The sequence below is a fragment of the Bubalus bubalis genome, chromosome 22, assembly GCF_019923935.1.
Source record: "Bubalus bubalis isolate 160015118507 breed Murrah chromosome 22, NDDB_SH_1, whole genome shotgun sequence".
In the NCBI taxonomy this organism is placed as follows: Eukaryota; Metazoa; Chordata; class Mammalia; order Artiodactyla; family Bovidae; genus Bubalus; species Bubalus bubalis.
Window position 1 is genome coordinate 5,389,263 of NC_059178.1, and position 11,678 is coordinate 5,400,940.

At 45.9% G+C, this 11,678-nt stretch overlaps 1 long non-coding RNA gene and 1 other non-coding gene across 2 annotated transcripts; both read left to right on the forward strand.

Moving 5' to 3' along the window:
* The first annotated feature begins 7,405 nt into the window (after positions 1-7,405).
* Positions 7,406-8,578, forward strand: LOC123331166. Its single transcript, XR_006547675.2, has 2 exons — positions 7,406-7,905; positions 8,366-8,578. It is a non-coding gene; the product is annotated as an uncharacterized LOC123331166 (long non-coding RNA).
* A 1,959-nt stretch (positions 8,579-10,537) lies between these two features.
* LOC112581484 lies at positions 10,538-10,642 on the forward strand. Its single transcript, XR_003106065.1, has one exon. It is a non-coding gene; the product is annotated as a U6 spliceosomal RNA (small nuclear RNA).
* Positions 10,643-11,678: the final 1,036 nt, after the last annotated feature.

Consider the following 11,678-nt stretch of genomic DNA (forward strand, 5'->3'; position numbering starts at 1 on the left):
GTATTTTTGGAAAACACAGGAAGGTCAACTAAAGAAACTATGACAGTAATAATTCAACACGATAGTGGGAACAAAACAAACGTAAGGATAACTTTCATTTATCAGCAACAACAAACAGAAGATATAATGGGGACAAGGTAGTACTGCTGACCTCTGAACAAGGCAGGGGTTAAAGAGGCTGGCCCCTGCACAGCTGAAAATCCGCATAAAACTTGACAGTTGGGGCTCCATATCTGTAGTTCCACATCCATGGATTTAACCAACCACGGACCACGCAGTACTGACTGCAACATTAACTGAAAAAAAACCTTATCTAAAAAGTGGGCCTATGCAGTTCAAATCTGTGTTGTTCAAGGTCGAATGTTTGCTGTTACTGTTGTTTAGTCAGTCATGTCCAACTCTTTGCAACCCCATGACTGTAGCCTACCAGGCTTCTCCGTCCATGGGACTTCCAAGGCAAGAATACTAGGGTGGGTCCCCATTTCCTTCTCCACAACTATGTTTACAACTTCAAAAAAAAAGGATAAAATACTGAGGAATAAAGTTGACAATTAAGACCTATATGAACAAAGCTTTAGAACAGTAGTGAATTCACAAGAATAGTTAAGCAACTGAAAGCCATGTTGTGTTCTTAGATAAGTTTTAACACCATAAAGAGTAGTCTTCCTAGTATATAAAAGGCATATGATCTCTATAAAAATGCCAGTAATTTTCTTTAATAGACAGACTCAAGTTCACATGAAAATTATTACAATAAAAGCCAGGAAACTAAAAGAGAAAGCAATGTGAAGAGACTACCCCTACCATATATTAAATCATATAATTTTAAAAGTAATTTAAACAATGTGATTCTGATGCATGATTATACATTCTATGGAACAGTTTAGAAGGTCCAGAAATAGCTCCAAACATACGTGGAAATTTACTATACATAAAGGTGAGCTCAAAGGTCAACGGAAGACAGACAGGCCTGGAAAATCCCATGGACGGAGGAGCCTGGTAGGCTGCAGTCCATGGGGTCGAGAAGAATCGGACACGACTGAGTGACTTCACTTTCACTTCACTGGAACAACAGGAAAACAAATTGAATACCTTACGCTATAGTAGAATAAATTTCAAGTAAATAAAAGATTTAAATGTGAAAATACTCATAAAACCACTAGAAGAAAAACATGAGAAAATTCAAATATAGACTGAGTAGAGAAAGGCTTTCGAATTACGACGAGGGAATTCCCTGGCGGTCCAGTGGGTAGGGCTTTGCACATTCACTGAGGACCCAGTTTCAATCCCAGGTCGGGGAATTAAGATCCCACAAGCCCCGCAGCACATCCAAAAAAAGAGACTAAAAGTCCAAAGCTTCAAAAGAAGACTCAGACTAGTAAGTTCAAATATAAAAATGTAAAAGCCTTCCTTATTTTAACAAAGTACAAGAAGATAAATGGTAAAGTAGATAAAAATATATTTGCAACTCACGTCAAAAAGCTAATTATCCTAATAAACAAAGACTTCCTTGGATCTGAAAGACTCCAACAATCCAACAGGAAAAAAAGAAAATATGGGCAAAGCACACAAAGAAATCACGGCAAAAGAAATACAAATGGCTCTTACACACACACAAAAAGATGTTTAATCTTATCTGTAATAAGAGAAATCCAGATCAAAATGATTTTAGTAGACCACGTTCACCTATCAACTTAGCAAAAAAGAAAAAGGTTGGCAATGCAATATTGATACTATGGCAAACAAACCCCCTATTTTATTATTGGTAGGAATATAAATTGATACAACTCTTAGCAACTTATCTATTAAAATTTCAAATGTATATACATTGTGACCTAGCAATCACATTTCTCAAATTCATCCTGCAGCTAAATTTTTCCCACAGGGGAAATGACATGTACAATGAGTGTACTGCAGCAGTTTGTAGAAAACACTGGCAGTGAACGAGGAATCCATCCCAGGAGACTGGGTAAACGAAGCAAAGCACGTGCTGACGGCAGAGCGCCATGAAACCACAGCAGAGGCTACCAGGGAAGAAGAGCTGCATGATTCACTGTCTTGTGAGGAGAGCGGGTACAGAACTGTGTGTGGCGGCTGCCTTTCATGTACAAAACAACAGAGGAGGAGGAAATGAAATTGATCTACAGATTCACACACTCCCAATCAAAATTTCATAGGTTTTTTTTACGGTAAGAACTGACAGAGTGATTCTAAAATTCAAGTGGAAATGCCAAGGACCTAAGATAGCCAAAACAAGAAAGAAAAATCAAGTCAGAGAAGCTAGTACCACTTGATTTCAAGAATTATTATAAACCTATATTCATGGGAAGGTGGGCACAGTAAAGGACATAAATGGCAAGGACCTAACAGAAGCAGGAGACTAAGTGGCGGCAAGAATACACAGAAGAACCACACTAAACAAGTCTCAGTGACCCAGCAACAGTGTGCTCACCCACCTAGGGCCAGACATCCTGCAGTGTGAGGTGGGCCTCAGGCAGCATCACAATGAACAAAGCCAGTGTGTGTGTGTGGGGGGGTGGGGATGGAATTCCACCTGAGCTATTTAAAATCCTAAAAGATGATGCTGTTAAAGTGTGCACTCATAGTCAAAGTCTTAGTTCTTAGTCGTGTCTGACTCCTTGTGACCCCCATGGACCGTAGCCCACCAGGCTTCTCTGTCCACAGGGTTCTCCAGGCCAGAATACTGGAGTGGGCTGCATTTCCTTCTACAGGGGATCTTCCCAACAGAGGGATCAAAACCAGGTTTCCTGCACTGCAAGTGGATTCTTTACCATCTGAGCCACCTGGGAAGCCCCAGCAAATTTGTAAACCTCAGCAGTGACCACAGGACTTTGCCAACAAAGGTCTGTCTAGTCAGAGCTATGGCTTTTCCAGTAGTCGTGTATGGATGTGAGAGTTGGACTATAAAGAAGGCTCAGCACCAAAGAATTGATGCTTTCAAATTGTGATGCTGAAGAAGACTCTTGAGAGTCTCTTGAACAGCATAGAGATCAAGCCAGTCCATCCTAAAGGAAATCAACCCTGAATATTCATTGGAAGGACTGATGCTGAAGTTCCAATACTTTGGCCACCTGACTCGAAGAGCCGACTCATTGGAAAAGACCCTGATGCTGGGAAAGATTGAGGGCAGGAGGAGATGCGGGTGACACGAGATGGTTGGGTGGCATCATCAACTCTATGAACAGAGTTTGAGCAAGCTCCAGAAGATGGTGAAGGGCAGGGAAGCCTAGTGTGCTGCAGTCCGTGGGGTGGCAAAGAATCAGACATGACTGAGTGAGTAAACAACAACTCACAAATTAAATAACAACAACAACAAAAGAAATTATATTTAAACCAAAAAAGGATAGTTTGAGTTGGTATTTTTTCCTACTTAAGTCACAAATCCTCTCAAAAGATTTCCCTAGCCCACATATTCCTCCCTAGACCAGCAGCCCTCCGAGGTTTACTGTGCCCCCTTGGGTGCCTGGGAATCCCAAGCCACGGTGGTTTCCAGTTCATGGTTACTGACTGAGAGCCATGTTCTATCAGGCCATTTACACACACGTTGTTCTTTGACCTCTGAAAAGTCTAACATCTTAAGAAAAAGGAAAGTGAAAGTGAAATCGCTCAGTGTGTCCAACTCTCTGCGACCCCATAGACTGTAGCCCACCAGGCTCCTCCATCCATAGAATTTTCCAGGCAAGAGTACTGGAGTGGGTTGCCCTTTCCTTCTCTAGGGGATCTTCCCAACCCAGGGATGGAACCCAGGTCTCCTGCATTGCAGGCAGACGCTTTACCATCTGAGTCACCAAGGAAGCCCCCAAGGTCATGTTAAATAAATGGCAGCATCAATAAAAGTTGAGAGGATGTTCCGTATTCCAAGACCGGTACAGATTTACCATCCAATCAATAATCGGCTAAGACAAGCTCATTTGTAGGATGCATAGGAAGAAATAACTCTCAAAGTTCTTAAATTATCAGAAATTTGGCTTTGGGAATTCCCTGGCAGTCCAGTGGTTAGGACTCTTTGCTCTCTCTGCTGAAGGGCCTGGGTTCAATCCCTGGTTGGGGAACTAACTTTCTACAAGCTGAATAGTGGGGCATAAAAAAGGGAAAGAAGAGAAAGAAAACAAATGGTCTCAAAACTTTTTTGGGAGCCATATGGCTTGCGGGATCTTAACTCCCCAACCAGAGATTAAATTTACGTCCCTTGAAATGGAAGCAAGGAGTTCTAATCACTGGACTGCCAGGGAATTCCCCAGCCTCAAAAGTTGAATGAAATTATAATGAAAGTGTTTACAATAAATATAAGAGGAAGGGGACTGCAGCCATGAAATTAAAAGACGCTTACTCCTTGGAAGGAAAGTTATGACCAACCTAGATAGCATATTCAAAAGCAGAGACGTTATTTGCCAAAAAAAGTCCGTCTAGTCAAGGCTATGGTTTTTCCTGTGGTCATGTATGGATGTGAGAGTTGGACTGTGAAGAAGGCTGAGCGCCAAAGAGTTGATGCTTTTGAACTATGGTGTTGGAGAAGACTCTTGCGAGTCCCTTGGACTGCAAGGAGATCCAACCAGCCCATTCTGAAGGAGATCAGCCCTGAGATTTCTTTGGAAGGAATGATGCTATAGCTGACACTCCAGTACTTTGGCCACCTCATGCGAAGAGTTGACTCACTGGAAAAGACTCTGATGCTGGGAGGGATTGTGGGCAGGAGGAGAAGGGGACGACAGAGGATGAGATGGCTGGATGGCATCACTGACTTGATGGACGTGAGTCTGAGTGAACTCCGGGAGTTGGTGATGGACAGGGAGGCCTGGTGTGCTGCAATTCATGGGGTCGCAAAGAGTTGGAAACGACTGAGCGACTGATCTGAACTGAAGAGGAAGGGAAATTCTAACATAGAGAGAAATCTAAACTTCCCAACCAAGTATGCTGGTGAAAAGGCCAGGGTGCTCTTGCCAAATTCAGGATCTATGTCACTCACTCCAGAATAACCTATGATCTCCACTTGGAGCGATGACCAATGTTCTTCATTCTCAAGGTGCTGTCACAAGCCCTGGAGTGCTTCTGTTTCTTCCCACCAGGGATTAAAGATACTAGATCTGGATTGTGAAGCCAAGGAGGGAGGGCTCCACTAGCTTTTGGCATCAGCAATCAATTCTTCCAAGTGATAAGAATCAACCTTTAGGCTAGAGGTCAATTTGCCAAATGGGACTCATCTTGCAGGTTCATTACAAAATGAGTGTGGAGCCAAGCTGCTTAACGAGTAAGCTAGTCTATGGAAATCCTATAGGAGGCTTCTAGTCTATGGAAATCCTATAGGAGGCTTCTGGTAATCATTCCCTTTCAAATTCTCAGCTACCCTCCGCTTATTTTGTGAAACCAACATAAAGTGTAGGCTTCTTGAAGAGTTTAATAGAGGTAACACTAAGGACTATTTCTAAAAATAGAGTTATGGTTCAAGTTTTTTGAATATTGGCATCAGGATTTCATCATTGTAAACATCTTGAGTAAATATTGGGGGCTTCCTCCAAGGTTCAGCAGGTCAAGAATCAGCCTGCAACACAGGAGACTGGGGTTCAATCCCTGGATCGGGAAGATCCCCTGGAGGAGGGCATGGCAACTCCCTCCAGCATTCTTGCCAGGAAAATCCCATGGACAGAGGAGCCTGACGGGCTACAGTCCATGGGGGCGCAAAGAGTCGGACACGACTTAAGCGACTGAGGTAAATATGGACCCAGAAGAGCTCTTTTCCATTTACCGGGTTTGTCCAAGACTGGGATATTAAGATTTTCTGACTTGGGGTGAAAATACCTTCACTTGGATCTGCTCCAACAGCAAACAACAATCCTCATCAACCAAGAAATTATCAGCTGGGCCTCTGGGACTCCCAGAGACCCCCCAGGAGCCTCAGCTCCTGCTAAACTGGTACCATGACTGCTCTTCCAAATTACCTGGAGGAGGTCCACCTCACTGCTTTCAGAGACACAATTCACTGCCTTGAAAGCTTCTCTGGCTCTTCTTCCATCTGATTCTGTCTTCACCTTTCTTCAAGGCTACCCCAAATCCCATGTTATACCCAGGACAACTCAAAGAAACAGGGGTTGGGGAGTCACGGCACTAATCCCCACTTGGCAGAAAATCCAAATATAACTTTATAATCAACCATCTGCAAATTCAACCACCCCCAGAGTGTAGTACTGTAGTATGCTATTGCTATTATTGGTTAGTCCACAAGTCATGTCTGACTCTTTTGCAATCCCATGAACTGCAGCCCATCAGGCTCCCCTGTCCATGGGATTTCCCAGGCAAGAATACTTGAGTGGGTTGCCATTTTCTTCTTCAGGGGATCTTCCTGACACAGGGATCGAACCTGCGTCTCCTGCATTGGCAGGTGGGTTCTTTGCCACTGAGCCACCAGGGAAGCCAGCATTTTGGGGGGAGGACGACTCATATTGGTTCAAACTCATGTTGTTCCAAGAGTCAACTGTTGTACTTCTTACATTGAACTATAAGGTAAGGAAAGGTGTTGAAGCTGAAAAGTTGTGGAGTTTTGAGACTCAGAAAGCTCCTATTTAATGGCCTGAAGCTAGAGAGAGGGCATTTCCTGAGAGTTGGGGCAGTGGAAAGGATCTGCAAAGTCTGAGATACTTGGAATACTGGCCAGAATTCACTGGGGGTGAAGGAGGGTGGGACAGGGGATGGGGAGGGCCCACCAGCAGCCCTCAGCAGTTTGAAGGCTTGAAGGTTTGGTTTTGCAGGATCGTAAAACAAAAGAACAATGATTAACTATCAATACCACTTATGTTCTAATTCAGAAGGCTCTCTAGATGCCGAGCACACACTTTCTGTGTAACTTGACCTCATATTAACCTCACAAAGGGAACCTTTCCAGGGGGTTATTAGCATTTTACGGACGAAAACCCTGAGGCTCGGAAAGGAATGCAACCAGGGTCACCGAGGCACAAAGTAAGAGCCCCGCTTCCTGGGGTATCTGGCTTTAAAGCCCCATTAAGGGCAGCAGGATTTCAAAATAATTTCATTCACTTTTAGGGAGACATGATAAGATAAAGGTAGCAGCTGACAACCATGAAGGAGTTCTGGGAATCACAGAAATAACGAACAAAGTGAAGTGCTTAAATTTAACTTTACAAGGAAAAGGAAAGTTATGTTTTCAGGTCCTTAAATCAATAGCTTCACCGTAATCATAACCCTACTTTTATGTCTGCAATTTCAAACCAGTTTTAAATATTAAGCTTTTTTTTTTTTTTTGGACTGCTTGACCGATTTGTTAATTAGCAAACAATTAACCTCCCCTCCCAGCCACACCGGCCCCTCCCCCCCCCCCCCCCGCCCCGTTCCCGGCCCAGGGACGGGGAAACGTGCCCGAGAGACCCTCACAGGGATTTTCGCCGCTTCTCTCTCCAAAACTGTTTCCAGGAGCAAATAACTGATCGCTTGAGGCAGCTCTAATGAGCCCTGTGATTCGGTTAGGAGGCTGCGCGCTGAGAGCTTCACCCCGAGGACAACGTGAGGCCCCGCTTTCCCGCCGCGCTTGGGAGGTGCGCGCGCACCGGGAAACCGCGCCCACGGGTGGGACCGCGGATGTGCCCGGAGACAGCATGGCGGCTCCGGCATAAGGAACCCGGAGCGCAAGCCGGCGGCCCGCTACGGTGGCCCGCGGGGGCCCATATAGTATTAGAATGCTGACTCCCCTTCGGCTCCTGGTGGAGCAAAGGGAATTTCCACCCAGGGATCAGAAGAACCCTGAGCGGTCGCGGGGACAGAACAGCCAGGACCACCAGAAGAGGGCACCCCCAGCTGGCCAGAGTCGGAGGAAGAGAGAAGAGCAAGGCCATTCATTGAATTCCTTCATTCCCTCGTGAGCACCGACAAACTTCGGTTTGTTCTTGATAGTGACTCTTTTCCGCGATCTGTAAAGGGAAGTTCTGTTTCCGGAGAGATAGGCTGGACTAAATCAGTCTGTCCAACAGCTAGTTATCAAGCGCATACGGAGTGTAAGGCTCTGTGCTAAGTGCCCCCAGAACGTATGAGCCTCTTGTCACTCTTCATTGAGTGTGTTTCCTGGTTAGAGAAGATGCTATGTACTGTGGAGATGGACAGGACATATCCAAGTCCACAGATGCTGGCCCTGTAGGCAGGGAGGGTACATCCTGTCTGGACGGTGACTCACTCTATAGTTGATGGGCATGTTGCTGCCTCCTTTGGGGGTTAAAGGGCTTCCCTGGTGGCTCAGATGGTAAAGTGTCTGCCTGCAACGTGGGAGACCTGGGTTTGATCCCTGGGTGGGGAAGATCCTCTGGAGATGGAAATGGCAACCCACTCCAGTTTTCTTGCCTAGAAAATCCATGGACGGCGGTCACAAAGAGTCGGACACGACTGAGCGACTTCACTCACCCCGGGGGTTAAATGCAATTCACCAGCCACCAGTGGGACACAGGGTCGCCTCAAAGATTAGTGTCCCATCAAGTCCTCAAATGATGCTTTTGAACTGTGGTGTTGGAGAAGACTCTTGAGAGTCCCTTGGACTGCAAGATCAAACCAGTCAATCCCAAAGAAAACCAGTCCTGAATATTCATTGGAAGGACTGATGCTAAAGCTGAAGCTCCAATACTTTGGCCACCTGATGTGAAGAACTGACTCATTTGAAAAGACCCTGATGCTGGGAAAGATTGAAGACGGGAGGAGAAGGGGCCAACAGAGGATGAGAAGGTTGGTTGGCATCACCGACTTGATGGACATGAGTTTGAGTAAGCTCCAGGAGTTGGTGATGGACAGGGAAGCCTGGCATGCTGCAGTTCATGGGGTTGCAGAGTCATACACAACTGAGTGACTGAACTGAAGTCTTCAAAATCAGTTTCCATTGTTGTCAGCTGGGTCCTCTGTAGTGGTAATCAGCTAGCTAGTTCAGCCTTGATGAAAGCCCATGTAGTTGAACCCATTCATAGCCTCCAGCCTGTTACTGTAGCCACAGTGTATGGTTTCTTTGAACAAGCACTGGGGGACTTGGAGGGTGGGGGAGGGAAAGCCAACATCCACAGTTTACAAAGACCCCCCTCTCCACCGAATGCCTTCTAAGGGGTGTTTACATGGAGCAAGATATCTTCACATTATGTGCCCATTCAGAAAAATTCATCCACATACCTCCCCACCAGACCACCATTCCTAACCTCTAATCTTGTTCCTTCTAAGCCCCTGATTAACTGGTCAACCCTTTAGCCAGTGTCCATCAGTCCCTTGTGCTACCTCTACGCACCTACGTGGTAAGCCAGTCATCCACTGAGTTCTAGCATCTGAGACGATTCCCCTTTGAAACTCTCCTTTTTAAAACTATATCTTTTTTATTTTTAGTTTATCTATTTATTGGCTGCACTGCACAGCATGTGGCATGTCCCTGACCAGGGATCAAATTTGTACCCCGTGCGTTGGAAGCACAGAGTCTTAACCATTGGATGGCCAGGGACATCCCACCACTGTCTTTTCAGAGCCGCACCAAAGCAAGGCTGTAATACTGGCTTGTGCCAGCCTATTATGCAGGTGTCAGAGACTGGACGTGGGGAAATCCCCTGAGTCTGTGGGTGTGGCTTGGGGAAGAGGCAACAGTGCCATCAAAGCAGGTGCTCTGGGAATCTTCAGGCCCAGTCCTGTAGACGCGCTTTCTTTCCTCTTTACAGTGGGATATCTCTGTGTGCATCCAATTTTATGGATCAGATGACACTCAATGCATGAAGGACAATTCAGATGACAGTCTGTGGCCTTCAGGTGAAGGTGCAGCCAGCCTGCCATGAGGGAGGTGGAGCAGGAAGAACCCGAGCTCACCCCATCCCTGCCAGTGCTCCCTACTGGCTACATCTGCCCAAAAGACAGAGAGCCCATTGATGTGTCTACATGAGCCAGCCTCTGGGGTCTCCGTGCAGGATGAAGACGAGAAATTCACTGGTTGGGCTGTGATGGCAGCCTCTAAGATGGCCCCCACTTATCTCCACCCCCTGGAATTCACCCCCTGTGTAGTCTTCTCCCATATTGTAGTAGGGCTGGTCTGTGTGACCAGTTAAAATACAGCAGAAATGATAAATGTCATTCGTTGGTTGGGTTATGAAAAGGCACTACAGTCTGGGTTTTAGTTGGTGTGGCAGGTAGCTTCCTAAGATGGCCCTGGGATCCCTGCCACCTCCTGGGATTCATGCCCTGGTGTACAACTCCTTTCCTGGAGTGTAGGCTGGACCAAGTGACTCGAATCTAAGGAACAGGATATGGCAAAAGGGATGGGAAACCAAGGACCGTGGCTTCCGTCTTGCCTGCACACTCTCTTGCCTTCTTGTTCGCTTGCTCTGGTGAAGGACACTGCCCACCGGAAAAGGCCTCGTGGCAAGGAGCTGAGGGAGACCTCGGGCCAAGAGCCAGTGAAGAACTGAGGCCTTGAGTCCAACAGCCTGAGGAAGTGAGTCCTCCTGACACCCACAGGAGCCTTTGGGAAGAGCATCACCCAGGTGAGACTTAAGAATCTCAGACTCTGCTCACTTTGGCAGCACATCTCCTAAAACTGGAATGGTAACAGAGATTAGCATGGCCCCCGTACGAAGACGGCACACAAATCTGTGAAGTGTTCTGTATTTTTGTGTTATCTCACAACTTTCATCACAAACTGCTAAAAAACAATCTTAAATGAGCTCCAGATGACACCTTGATGGCAGCCTTTTTAGAGACCTGGTCCACAGGCAGTGTGAGAAAACAACTGCCACTTGTAGTTTGGGGGTAATTTATTCTACAATATAGAATATAGGTAACCGATACAGTCTCGCTGCCTCTCTCCCTCCCCCCACTTACTTCTGGGGAAAGTCAGCTGTCCTGTCATTGAGGAGCCCACCTGACATGAAACCACAGCCTCTTGCCAAGAGCCAGATCCTCACCTACTCAAGCCACCAGGTGACTGCAGCCCCTGCCCCACAGCTTGATTCAGAAGAGACCCTGGGTCTGAATACCACCCGCCCCCCATTCACTCCCCAGTGCTTCAGCCTCAGAAGCTACCTGAGATAATAATTTGCCTTTCAGCTGTAAGTAACTAAGGCATGGGCAAAGCAAGCATTCAACAAAGAGGGAAAGGGGAAAGTCCATGAAACTGGGTGAAATATTCTTAAATCAAAGTATCTGGTTTATATTTTTGATAGACTCTGAGCCTACCTATGGATTTATTTCCATAACCAAAGTATGTTTTCCTTTGACTCAGAGACAAACTGGTATACCAGTAAGTTGAGAATGATGACCCTAGCCACCCTTTATTTACTACCTGTGACTGCTGGGCCCTGAACTTATTCATCCTTCACAAACAGGGAGATTGAAGTTTAGGTTAGTGCATTCAGCTCTAGTCACACAGCGACAGGCAGAACCAGAATTCCAGATCTGAAGCCCCAGTTCTTCACACGGTATTGTTACGACCTTCCTAATACTGATGGTTGTAAGTTAAAATAAAAATACACCCTATGGAGGGAGGGGATATGTATATTCACGGCTGATTCAGACTGATGTAGGGCAGAAACCAACACAACGTTGTAAAGCAATTATCCTCCAATTTAAGATAATTTTAAAAACACACACTATAATCCAAGTGACGCAGAATTACATTCCTAAACTCAGTAAAGCTAGAAAGTTAAAGC